The following is a 13897-nucleotide window of genomic DNA, read 5'->3' as shown; positions in this document are numbered from 1 at the left end:
TGGGAAGTGGCCTCAATGCTCTTCCCTACTTCCATCCCAGAATAGTCCTGACGCCCAGCTCAGCCCTCTGACGTCTCAGGACTTAACATTAGCCCCACCTGCTCTGTCCCCAAGCTGCCCTGGGCTGCCCAGACTGTCTCTCACTCTCATCCCTCCCTGCCCCTCCCAGGCACTGGAAAAAGAGAAGGGTACAGTCTGGGCTTTAGCATCACCCTGCATCATTCAGTTCACTTGTCAGCAGCTGCTGCTGTTACTTGATAATCTATTACCAAGCAAAACGATTATCACTGAAAAAATCAAAATAGGAAAAGTCGCAGTCTCCTTAAAAACTCTTCCATCAAAATAATTGCGCTAACCAGTGTTCCAATTTTCTGGATACCAATATAAAAATTTCTATATAAATATGACCCAAGTTCTTTTAACCACTTAATATGATGCATAAAACATTACTAATGCTTGTGGGGTTTAAGATAAACTAGGTTTACATAAACTATGATCACAATAGCATACAACTCCGGAGAAGCCAACAGGTTCAGGTGTATCAAGGTTCTTGCAATGTCCAGAAAGAAAATGAAGGAATACTATGAAGTCAAGAATATATACTGTAATTTTTAGGAAAACCATTAAAGGAATTTTAAGACTTTATAGCCTCTGTTATGGGTTGAATTTTGTCCCCCGAAAAGATGTTGAAATCCTAACCCGGGTACCTGTCAGTGTGATTTTATTTGGAAGTAGGAAGTATTTATTTGGAAGTATTTGTTTGCTGAAGATCAATATGAGGTCATCAGAGTGGGCCCGAATCCAGTATGACTGTCCTTACAAAAGGGAAATTTGGACACAGACATGTGCAGAGGGAAGAAGAGACGAAGATGCGGAGAGTGCCATGTGAAAAGGGCATTGGAGTTAACGCTTCTACAAGCCAAGGAATGCCAAAGATCATTGGTAAACAACCAGAAACTGGAAGAGGCAAGGAGCTTTCCCTATAGGTTTCAGAGGAGCATGATGACCCTGCCGACAACTGGCTTTCTGAATTCTAGCCTCCAGAACTCTTAAGACAATAAATTTCTACTGTTTTAAACCACCCAGTATTTTGGTATTTTGTTACAGCAGGCCTGGGAAACAAATACAACTTCAAACTAATTGAGTGGGGAAAATGGGATAATAAAAAATAATCAGCCCATTCTGCAACTTCAAATGGTTCAGCAAAACCATATTACGTACATATATGTAGGTAATGGAGTGAAATGGATTGAATCCAGGTCAAAAAGTATTGACTCGATGTGGAGAGATGATGGGTGTTCATTGTACTATTCTTTCAAATTTTTTGTATGTTTGAACATTTTTATACTAAAATTGTGGGGATAATTTTTTAAAAATTCAAAAGAAGGGGAGAAAAAAAAGGTGAAGCAATAGAAAGCACTAAGATGGCAGACTGAAACTCAAATATATCTAGTTGTATATAACATTCCAAATAAATGGACTAATTATATCAATAAGTTTGTTATTTTAAAAAAAATAAGTGAACTAAGTATTTCAGTTAAAATACAAAGATTGTCAGGCTCAACATAAAAAATTATAGCTGTTTACAAGAGATACACCTAAAATAAGATACAGAAGAATAAAATACAGAAGGTTGACAAAACATTACTATAGATTTGTTGGTTTTTGAATTCCACAAATTGCATATATGTAACCATATACTCTTTTTGTACAGATTCTTTTGTCCCCCAAATGTGTCAGGCTGTTGATCGACATAATTACTTTTGAGATTTACCTATGTTGTTTCATGTGGAAGTAGTTATCTTTTTTATTGCTGAATATTATTTCTTTATGTGAATACACCATGATTTTTTTTTTTTATCCTGATGACATTTGGGTTGCTTTCAGTGTTTGATGAATAAAGCTCTTAGGAACATTCTTATACCAGTATATTTGTATATAAATACTCATTACTTTTGGAAAGATACGAGAATTGCTAGGTTATAGAGTAGATGCACATTTATCTTTATAAGAAACAGCCAAATAATTTTACAAAATGGCTATGCATTTTACTCACCCACCAGAAATATATCAGAATTCCAGTTGCTCTACACTGTTTAGTGGGGATTCTGGAGAGGGGGGTCAACGATGTCAACAGCAGCCCACTCTTAAAGCAGGGCTCTGACGCCAGGACAGGGAAGAGCGGGGCTGGGGGCCTTGTCACCACCCTCCATGACTGGCCGCGCCCCCAGAGAGGGGTGCGCAGAGCTGCGGCTCCGGTTGCGGTTCCCGCAGCGCAGCGAGCGCGCCGGGCGAGACCACGCAGCGGCCGGGGCTGGCGCGAGGGGCCCGGGGCCCGGCCGGGACGCGTCTGATTCTTTGCTTCCTACTGTTGAGCAGCCGCCCCGGGGGCTGGGACGCCGTCAGTCCCCAGGGTCAGGAGGACAGCCGGGCAGGGCGGGGGCGGTCCCGGGAGGAGGGGTTGCGGGGCGGTGGGTGCACAAAGCTCGGAAGCTCGGGAACCGTAGGCGGCGGGAAGAGGAAATTAGATGGCGTCTTGGCGACGGGGGAGGGGTGGTGGTTAAAACTCGGAAGACGGAGGCAGGACCGAAGACAAGCGGACATTTGGGGGTGGGGGGGCGGTTCCGCAGGAGGAATGGAGAGGACCTCCGAGTGGTCCCAGGGACACAGATCCAGGCCGCGAGGCCCCTGGAGAAACAGGAAGCGCCGAGGGTCCAGGCGGAGGTGCCTGGAGCTGAGGGCTGGGCAGAAGGGGCCGCCCGCGGGCATCCAGTCCCGACCTCGGCGCTACGGCTTCCCCTCCAGCCTGGGGAGGAGGGTGGGGGTGACACGATCGCACCTTAGAGGGATGGCTGCGGGAGGGAGCGGCAGAGGATGGGGAGGGCTTCTAGCCTGCCTTGCTCTCGCGCCTTTTCCCCTCCACCGTGTCTGTGCGCGGGTCTTTGAACTTGGAGGCCAATGCAGAGCACTTTCTGCGGCGCTGGGGGTTCTTAGAGGGCTGGGTGGGCGCGAAGCGCGCCAGGCTCTATGCGGTCACCGGGCCCTTTCACCTTCACAGCGGGGCCTCCATTCGGGAGCCGCCTCAGTCCCCCCGCGCCCTGCGCCCGGCCCAGGGTTTCCAGTCCTGGTGACTGCAGGGCCTGTGTCCAGAGTCGCTCCCTTTACCCTTTGCCTTTCAGTCCTGGGATCTCTACCTCAAAGACACAGCCCCCCTCCCGAAATCAATCTCTCTCTCTCTCTCTCTCTCTCTCTCTCTCTCTCTCTCTCTCTCTCTCTCTCTCTCTGTCTCGTTTTAAATTCTCTTCTTTATTTTTGATAATTATCTTCTATCTATGTCAGGAGACAGTGGTTAAGTTTCCTCTTAAAATAATTTTACTTGAATGAAAACCATGAATCAATGTGAAGGAGTAAGCGGTTAACAGTACAGTGGCACAAAGGTAAGCCAAAACATCATGCCAGTGGTTATCAAATAACTGCAGTTTGGGGAATGTTGTTGTGGGGACAGAGTCCCAGAGAGCAGTTCCCAGGCTCTCGGCCTCAAGTGGAGAGGTGCTGGCTCCGGTAGTAGATGGCCATCAGCTGTGACTAGTTGGCCGTCAGCTGTAACCAGTTAGCATTGGCCACTGATATAACTTCTGCGACTGCGTTGGTGGTTGGTTGGTTTGCAGGCAGGCAGGCAGGCAGAGAAGTGGAAGACGGATTGCAGATTGTGTGGATCCTACTTCATGTGTCTCACCCATCCGCCAGCAAGAATATAGTGGTATGACTCCCCTATCTATGGCTCCGTGGGTGTTCCTTTTTGGCCTCACCATGTCCTGCGTTCTTATGTGGTGAGCGGGACCAGAGACCCTGCATGACACCCCGCATGACAGTTGTGTTAAACTATAATGCTTCCATTTTGATAAACTACATTTATTGGTGACTTATAAATAACTTTATTGAGACATAATTCACCCATTTAGTGGTTTTTAGCATATTCATGGAGTTGTGCAACCATCACCACAATCAATTTTATAACATTTCATTATCCCCCAAAGAAACCCATCCTCTTTAGCAATCACTAGCCATTCTTCCTTCTAATCACAGCCCCACTCAACCAATTTAGACAACTACCAATTTACTTTCTGTCTCTACGCATTTATCTATTCTGGACATTTCATATCAATGGAATCATACAATACGTAATCTTTTGTGACTGTCTCCTTTCACTTACAATAATGTTTTCAAGGCTCATCCATGTTGTAAATGCATCCACTTCATTTTTTCATTAATGAATAATATTCTATCATATGGCTATACCATATTTTATTAGTCCATTCATCAGTTGATGGACACTTGTTTCTACCTTTTTGGCTCTTGTGAGTAATGCTGCTATGAACCTTCATATAGAAAATTTTGAGCGGACATATGTTTTCATTTCTTTTGTGTGTACACCTAGGAGTGGATTGGCTGAATCGTATGGTAATTCTATGTTTAGTCTTTTTGATGAACCACCAGACCGTTTTCCACAGCAGCTGCACCACTTTACATTCCCACCAACAGTATATAAAGGTTCTAGTTTCTCCACATCCTCACCCGCACTTGTTAGCACTTGGTATTATCTGTCTTTTTTATTCTAGCCATCCTCGTAGGTGTGACATGGTATCGCACAGTGGTTTTGATTTGCATTTCCCTGATGGCTAATGGTGTTTAGCATCTTTTTATGTGCTTATTGGCTGTTTGACGATCTTCTTTGGAGAAATGTCTATTCAGATCCTTCTGAATGGATATTTTAAAACTGGGTTATTTGTCTTTTTATTGGGGTCTTCACCTTTTTGCATCATTGTTAGGATCTGCTTGTGAGTTGGAGGAGGAGAGAGATTCAGGATGGAAAAAAACAAACTGGATTCTCTCCCATCCGACTCCATCTACCTGGATTGAGGAGAGCCTGTATGGTAGAAAGGTCATTCCCCACATTGTGTAGGTGGGCATACTGTGGCTGACAGGAAAAAAACTGACTGGCCAGCCCTAACTCTCTGAAGCCAGGTCCCATGCTTTATTCTTCCAAGGATTACAGAACTCCTTGCAGCTCTCTTCTCAGGAAGCAGCTGAATTCCTTCCTCCATCCCTAGCCTGTCCGTCTGTCTGTTCATTCAATTTTTGTAGCCATCTGAGGCCCTTCTCACCTGTCTGTCCACAGGCTGCCTCTTTGCCCGAAGTCTCTGCTCTTGCGTAGAAGTCAGTGCCAAGGGTGAGTGAGACCCAGAAGACGAAGAGGCAAAGGGAGGAAGTGAAGGAAGAGTGGGGAGATACTGGTAAGGTGTGCTCCAGAAGCTCCTGCCTCCAGGAGAGACCAGAAGCGCTGTAGGAGAGAGGCTGGACCTGTCAGATATTGAGGTAGAGAGGGAATCCCTAACTTGGCATTGAAAGCTTCTTCCTCAAACTTTTCTGCCTGAGCTTTGTCATCATACCCACCTCTAGAGCCTCCCCTACCCAGACCCTGGGCGAGACAGGGGTGCTGGTCTCCCAGCCCCACAGGGGAACTGTTCACACTTGGACTCTTTAGAAGGCACAGTAGAGGCAACTAGAAGCCCCTGGAAGAGGCCAGCATCCGTTTCCTTGGAACTGGTCCAACCCCCTGGTGCTCTCCGAGTGCTCCAGAACCAAGAATCATGAGGTCCCCAACCAGAACCCCTCCCTCCCACATATCCCAGACTCTGAACTGGGGCAGTGAGATGCTCAGAGTGTATGGCAAATAGAAGACATGAAAGATGGGGGATGGAGAATGGGAGGTGATTCCTCGGAAAAAAGTGTGACCCTTCCTGAAAGCAGAATTTTCATGGTTGCGGGGTTCAGAAGGGAGCTCTGCTTTGAGTTCCAGTCACTACTACTAATAATCATAGGGTCTGATGTGTGAGTATAATGCCTTAGTGTTTTAAAAGCACTCTCCATCCTCAACCTGATTTGATTCTGACAGCATCATTATTAAATTCCCATTTGATTGCTCACTATATGCCAACCACTGTGCTAAGAAACTTTTATGCATTACCTCCTTTAATTTTCTCACCAATCCTATGATGTTAGTCATTTCATGGGTAAGAAAGCTGAAGCTCAGCAAGTTGAATTAAGTTTCCCAGGGTCACAGAGCTAAGAGCAGGAATCCAAATGCAGAGGTGGGCAGAAGGCAAACTCCTGTCCACCAGCCAGTCTGACCCCTCCAATGCCCTGTGGTCCCTATGCACTTTGGGAAAAACAAATTCTAATTACACTCTGATTTCTGGCATGGGCCAATCAGACTGTCCCAAGGGTAAACTCACTCTATCCTTTAACCTTGCAGGACTGTTGTGGAAGGATGGTGTCACTCCAGGGGTGAAGACCCAGAAGACACCCAGGCTCCATGCCCCAGAGACCTGCATGAGGAATGGGCAGGCAGACTTTGCCACCAAAACCACTGAGCTGAGGTGTGTGAGGCCTGTGGTTTGGTAGACTGAGCGAGTGGGAAGGGAATGAGTGTTACGGCTACAGGTAGGAACTGTCAGGAGTCCAGTGAATAGCCTATCTGATTTCAGCCAGAAGCAATCCCATGATCCATTAGTGATGTCTGCTAAAGGAAGGGGTTAGGATGCATGGCTCCTATTTGCTGCCCCTGGCTTAATCTTTGTCTTCTAGGGGCAAGCATGAAGAGAAACTTCAGCTATTGTTCCCTAAGGTGAGATTCCCTCAGGATTTTTGAAATCCTTCATATGAGCCCCATCTCTTTCCCTCTGGGCCCTTCCGTCCTTTTCTCTTCACCCTTGACTCCTGGCTTCCTTCCCCTCAGAGTCCAGTGACTGAGGTGAAGAGAGAGCACTGCTTGAAGAGCACTGCTGAAGTGGTTCCAAAAGTCCTGGAGCAAGAGCTGACCAACCATGGCAAGACCCTGCTGCAGGTGAGAGGGCCTGGCCTTGTCCAGGAAGACTGAACCCAGCAAGCGCCTGTTTAAAGAGGGAGTCAGGATGAAGAAAGAGATAGACATTGGCTAATGAGCCTGATGGAGAACCTTCTGGAAGAGGGGGCATAGAGGTTGGGAAAGAACAGGGCTTTCAATACAGACAGAGCCAGGTCAATCTTGGCTCTGTCGCTGCCCAGTTGTGACCTTGGGCACATTACCTAAGCTCTTCAAGTTCCTTCTTGAAATGGGGATGGCAATAATAGCAACTCTCCTAAGTTTCTATGGAGATCACAGACATGAAAAATGCTTGCCAAGGTTGCTGGATTGAAGGGAAATTCTTGCTTTTACCACTAGAGGGCGCCCACACTTTCTCAGTCTCTCACAGACACCTGTCCACACATTTTAGCCACTGTGGGTGCCAAGGCTGGGAGCCTGCACCCGCCTCTTGTTCTGGAAGATCAAGCACAGAGTGTGAGGGGCCTGTAGGAGTCTACTTCAGAGGTCATCCAACTTTTAAAATATATGGGCTCTCTGTTTTTCTAAGAAAATCTTGAGTATGACATGACACTAATCCCCATCCTATATAGCTTCTGTCGTTAAATAGGAGAAGAGTGGTGCCCAGAGCCCCTCACATTCAGCCTCCCCTTGCTCTGCCCTGTGGTGTTGAGGAAGTCACCTGGGCAAGGCTCTCAGACATCTCTTGGGACCCTTGAGCTCCTTGGAGCCCAGATAAAAAAAACCCACCCATCTAGTAGTTATCTACCCACCTTTCCAGCTGAAAAATGGAGTGGACAAGCATGGATCAGGGCTGGACCAGGTGTCCGGACTCCCAGCCTTCTGCCTGCACAGCCCGCAGCCCTTCTTCACAGACCCCAGTACAGTGTGACCTGTTTCATACATCCCTCCATACTACGGAGAGCCTGAGCAAGTGACATTTGAACTTTGACCTAAATGGCGCAAGGAAGCAGCCAGGGAAAGATCTGGAGGAAGAGTCCCCAAGGCAGAGAGAATTACAAATAATTTCCCTTACCTGAGATTGCAGGTCTCCTTAGGACAACACACAGAATGGCCTGTGGTGGGAGGTGAGCTTGGACAGTAGGCCCAGGATTGCTTAGGGCTTGTAGCCTATAGGCAGGGATTGGGTTTTATTCAAAGTGCAGGGGGAAATTATTGGGGGATTTTAAACGAAGGGAATAGGACAATATGATAAACATTTTATAAAGATATACTGAGGGTGCTGGAAAATGGATTCTGAAATGGACAAGAGTAGAAACAGGTAGACACGTTTGGGGCTCTTGAGTTGTCCAGTTGGGATCGGGTGGTACCTTGGGCTGAGATAATGGCAGCGCCATTGGGAAGCTCCTAGCTGGGCTCCATCCAGGGCAGTCTGCACCCCACTGGTGCTCCAGCCCCTCATCCCTTTCGAACAAACTGGTCTCCATCCCCGTCACCATGGCAGCCATGCCGCCTTAGCTTAGATTGCTTGCTGGACCACATCGCTGGTCCTGTGACTGACCTCATGATGGGGACTGGTTGTCATGGTTCTATTAAGTATGCAAACAAGTTGCTGCCATTCTCTTCCAGGCTCAGGGGACCAACCAGGTCTGTCTCATGGACAATCCCAGAAAGGATGCAGGATTAGAGATGGAGCCCAGGCAACGGCCTATAGAAATCTATTTCACAGGTCTTCCAACTTTCAGAAGTGCCTGAGTCACTCGTCTCGTCTCATGGCTTATTCAGTTCCAGACTGCTATTGAGGCTTATTCTGAATTTGGTGGGGGAGGAAGTGACAATCCGTGTCTCAGTGCATTCATTGAAAACCCCTTGTTTCTCCCCATTTTAGCATGTCTTGGAGCCATTCCCTATTCTGAGTCACAACCTTATAGCTGATTAAGGAGTCTGGGGAGCCTCTTATCCCCCACACTTTCCCTTGTGCTCTCAAGAAGGGCAATTTCAGGCTGACCCAAAACTGGATTATTAAAGCCAATTTCCAAGCAAACTCTTTCTACAGACTTTTCCGGAGGCAGGATGGGTGGGGTTTGGACCTGACCAGAGTCTCTGAGGTGACATGGGAAGGATGGGGTGTGGGGTATGGAGAACACAGCCCCTGGTTGTGCTGAATGCCTGGTTTTAGATCCCTTTCTCCTCCCACAGATCATTTCTAAAGCTGGTGAAGGCAAAGCAGAATTGCAGCTAGAATGATAGCTATCCCCACCTACAGCTTTCAGATGTGTCTTCTTGATCTTCTTTCCTTTTGTAGAAGGAAATCCTTCCCTCCAGACCCAGATCAGGCAAGCCTTGGACTTTGCTCTGCCTTTTGAGGTTCACAGTACCCTCCAGGCATTAGGGTCCTGTACAGAGCAGTCATACCAGCTCCAACGCCAAGAAACCATACAAAGAATTCTATAACCAAAGGCTATGCACATTTAACATTTTGATGCCTATGGTCAGTTTACCCCTGGGAAACGGGAGACCAGCCAACATTGCTCAACCTATCCAAACTCCAGATGTCCCACACCATGAGCTTTATATTTCTCAAAGCATCTTCATACTCAGCTCATTGGATCCTCACAAATGAGAGCACATGGGGAAGTATCCAAGCTACTGTCTTAGTCCATTCGGGCTGCTATAACAGAATCACATAGAATGGGAGGCTTATAAACAATGGAAATTTATTTCTCACAGTTCTAGAGGCTGGAAAGCCCAAGATCAGGGTACTGGCAGATTTGGTGTCTGGTGAGGGCCTACTTCCTGATTCGTTGAAAGTGCCTTCTTGCTGTGACCTTACATGGTGGAAGGGGCGAGAGATCTCTCTGAGGCCTCCTTTATAAGGGCACTAATCCCATTCATGAGGACTCCATCCTCATGGCCTAATCACTCCCAAAGGCCCATTTCCAAATACTGTCACCTTAGAGCTTAGGTTTTCAACATATGAATTTGGGGTGGGGGTGGGGAACACAAACATTCAGACTATAGCACCCATCCACTTATAGAACCCATAGAAATTAACAGACACCATTCTAGTAATATAGGCTTAATCATGCTGCCAATGTATATCTTCTCCCTTCATCCTTGCATCTAAGGACATAACTAAATATAATACTTAATTCATCATATCAATTTATACAGCACCTATCTAGTTCTCATTAGTTATGTTGACTCCGACCACCTGCCCTACTTTTTCCCATCATACATTCACTGTCCTGGCCACTGCAATACACGGTTCCTGCCTCAAAGCAATTGAAGACTAGTCAGAGAAGTGAGTCATAAGCGTAACATATTCATGCGATGGATGGTTATTGAATACCTGTGTAGCAGACCCTGCAGTTGCCCTGCCTCATCCCCTGGTCTGAATCCGAGCTTACCTGCAGCTGCAGGTGGAAAGTATCTGTACATGCTGACAGCTTCCCACCTCAATCCCTGGGCTCTCTGCTTCTCCTATGGGTGTTCTAGAATACCAGAAGAAGTCACCTACCTGTGCTCAAGACAGCCATGAAGTGTCTGGATTTAACAATCCCCCTCCCCCCAAGGCAGCCCTCAACCAGTTAAAGATTGAGTTTACTGGAGAAATATGCCAGCATATCTTTCCCTTGATGGGTAAACCTGAGACACATTCTATACGGATTCTTGGGGGCTCCCAGTAGGGTTCACTCCCAGTTGCCCACTGTGATGGTTAACTTTACATGTCAGTTTGACTGGGCCCAGATAGCTGGTAAGACATGATTTCTGAGTGTGTCTGTGAGGGTTTCTCTGGAAGAGACTCGCATTTGAATAGGTAGACTGAGGGAAGAAGATTACCCTCACCATTGGAGTTGAGCATCATCTAATCCATTGAGAGCCCAAATAGAACAAAAAGGTGGAAAAAGAGTGAATTTGCTTTCTTTGCTTGAGCTGGTACATCCATCTCCTGCCCTTGGACATTGGTGCTCCTGGTTCTCGGGCCTTTGAACTCAGATTGGGACTTAAACACCATCAGCTAGCACTGTTGGAGAATGTATTGATAGAGGGCAAGAATGGAACAGGTAGACAGACCTATTAGGAAGTATTGTTTTGGTCCAGGGGACACTGGTGGCTTGGACTGGGCTATCACAGTGAGTTGAGCACCTCCAGTTGGGCCATGCACTCTACCAGAGGCAGCCTGAAACTGAGGGGGCATCCAGACCCTCATGCTCTCCAAGGAAACAGCTTCTGACTCCTGTCACCATGGCAACCATGTTTTATCTGTCTGGACTGGTCGCTGGGGTGACATCATCAGCACCAAGTGACTGATGCCCACAATGGGAACTGGTTGCCGTGGTGCTAAAGTATGTAAAGAAGAATCTGCCATTCTTCTCAAGGTTAGGTCCTTGACTAGCTCTACACTAAGGGAAAATCAGGGGAGGGAGAGATCAGAAGGGGACCAAGGAGAAGCCAGCTATCAGGCAGCTGCTGAGTCACTGTGCCTCAGGACTTACCCAAATCAGGACTGCTACTAGAGCCTGTCATTTATTGGGGAGGGGGAGTTTTCATTGCAGAGGGGGGTCCTCCAGCACATAAACATACAAATTCCAAGTCCCAGAGCTTCCTTGAACTGTTTCCTTCTCTGAGCAAAACTTGGAGGTGTCCCACATCCCCCACCCCTGCATCGCCATTCAGACTAATCTAGGACAAACTGCTCTGGACTTTTAAAGTGGGTTTTGTTCAAATTCCTTCTGTAGCCTTGTTTGGTGTCAGGACACCAAACAAGGTGGGCTCCAGCCAGACCCTCTGAAGTAAACTATGTAGGACCAGAACAGAAGGGACATTTGGAGTAGGGATATAGATTTTTGGTGCAGACGGAGGCCTGGTTTCTGAATCTTTTCTCCTTCGGCATATCATTCATAATGTGAATGCAAGGCAAGGTAGGACCACAACTGAATTGCAATCTTTCCTCAAGCACTCCCCTGCCTCTACCCACTACACTTTATGGTGGTCTTTTTCCCTTTGGGAAAGGAGCTTCCTTTGAACCCCAAGTCCAATAGGCCTGAGAACCTACTCAGTCTCCTGAGGATATTACTCTCAGCATCAGGGCCCCCTCCAACGAATAGCGAAAAGTACAGTATCAATGCATGTGTAATTCATCATTCTCGTAGCTATTTCCTGGTAGTTTGACATCTGAAAAGGGAGAGAGAAGCACACCCACCTATGCTCAACCCATCCAAAGGCCATTATGTCCCTTTTTCCTGTAGCATTATACTTCTCAAAGAAGGTTCACACTCATTTGCTCCTAGACCTCAAATTGTTTCTGTAAATAATTTTAAAGTATTATGGGTAACACAAATCTATTATAACCAGGTAAAACTCCAGTTCCTGGCATGACAAGTAGTTTGTGTCAGACTCTCCTGTTAACATGACAAAATATAAAAATAACTGTATGAAAGCATGGAGACCTACCAAAAGCAAGACAAACTAGAAGTGTCGCGTCCAGCGCAACATGGGCAGTGAGGGTGCGAGAAGGGGTGGCTTGGGTTAAGTTTTTAAGAAAGAAAGAAACAGAGACTTAATGCAGTAAATCTCTCAGAAGGCCAGGAGTCTCTCAGTCTCAGAGGACTGGAGCCCAGGATAAGACCAACTGAAGGTTTTTATTGATAGGTATACACATACAAGAAAGTAACATTGTTTCTTACACGGTCTGTGAGACTCATACATCATAGCAGAAAAATGTTTATTCCAATCACCCTTTGTCTGTAAACAGCCAGAGCACAAGGTCCCATGATGTCTTAATTAAGGTATGTACCCTCTCAGGGTCAAGTCTCTCATATTGTAACAGCTCCATTGAGATAAGTGGAGAGAACTGATCTTTGTTGTCCTCATGACTTCTCTCACAAACAGGTGCAAGGGAAAAGCCAGGGCCCACAACAGCTTTTCCCAGGCAGTGGGGAAGGGAGGCAAGGCCCCTTCCCATATTTTTCTAAGGCAGCTCATTGGGGGTCCCCACTCGGTTCCACCTGGCTTAGGTTGTATCTCCCGTGAGATATCTTACCCGTCTTTGGCTGCAAACCATACTTGGGGGCCAGACAGACATAAGGTGTAAACACAAGGATGGAACAGAGTCCGAGAAAGGCACAGTCTCAGAGACTCTTCTTTCCTGAAGGAAAGACACGGGGGGACAGTTGGCTAGGCTGTTGTGTGACTACATAGAAGGAATTTAATTCTTGAAAAAAGCAAAGCCTACTGGGGTGAGTACCACATTTAACAGGCTTTTTCCTAAAGACACTTCACCATTCCCTGCAGCCCACAGGGAAACAGAGCTCAGGCAGAAAGTGACAGTCTGCCTGGCCGAGGAAGCAGAGGCTGGAGTACAGAAACACCAGAGTAGCTGGAAATTGAGGGAGAAAGCTGGGAAATGAGTGAGCTACAGAGAGGTGAACCCAATATCCACATACAAGTTTCCCTCAGATCCTTAGCTACTTTCTAAAATGGCACACATGCAGGGTGAGATTTCAAGAAGCCTAGTAGAAAAGTTAAATAGCTGAACAGGGATTTTTTAGAAGCTGCCACAGTGTTAGGGAGACCAAGTTTGGAGGTTAGGACCCATAACATGAGAGGGCCTTGGTAAACACCTTGGGGTTTTTATTGAAAATCCTTAAAAGACCATGCCTTAGATATACTGTAAATACAAAGGCCAGGACTAAGGGAAACAGCCGAGGATTAAGACAGAGCCAAAATACTCCGGCCCTAAAATAATCAGGCTTCAAGGTTTTTCTGCCAAAAATTTAATTGTAATAAAACTTTCTCACAAAGAAACTCAGGTCCAAACACTTAAAGAAGAAGAAATAGCAATCTTAAACTCTTTCAGAGCATAACAAAAGAGGCAATGCTTTCTGACTGATTTTATGAGGCCAGCATAACCAGACTTTTGGAAGAAAACAGGGGAAAAATCTTTGTAAGTCTGGGGTAGACAAATATTTCTAAGAACACAGCATTAGCCATAAAAGACAAAATTAATAAATTGAACTTCCTCAAAAT

General features: G+C 46.4%; 1 protein-coding gene across 1 annotated transcript in view; it reads left to right on the top strand.

Annotated features, from left to right (window-relative positions):
• Nucleotides 1-2638: 2638 nt before the first annotated feature.
• PTPRN (protein tyrosine phosphatase receptor type N) overlaps nucleotides 2639-13897 on the top strand; it is a 43712-nt gene continuing 32453 nt past the window's right edge. Inside the window, exons 1-4 of the mRNA XM_081051514.1 lie at nucleotides 2639-5376; nucleotides 6317-6440; nucleotides 6649-6688; nucleotides 6800-6907. The gene's annotated coding sequence lies outside the window, so the exon portion shown is untranslated. The remainder of the gene's footprint in view (nucleotides 5377-6316; nucleotides 6441-6648; nucleotides 6689-6799; nucleotides 6908-13897) is intronic.

Source organism: Rhinolophus hipposideros, assembly GCF_964194185.1.
Source record: "Rhinolophus hipposideros genome assembly, chromosome: 6".
Classification (NCBI taxonomy): Eukaryota; Metazoa; Chordata; class Mammalia; order Chiroptera; family Rhinolophidae; genus Rhinolophus; species Rhinolophus hipposideros.
Note: the sequence above shows the minus strand (reverse complement) of the source record. Positions and strands in the feature narration are given on the sequence as shown.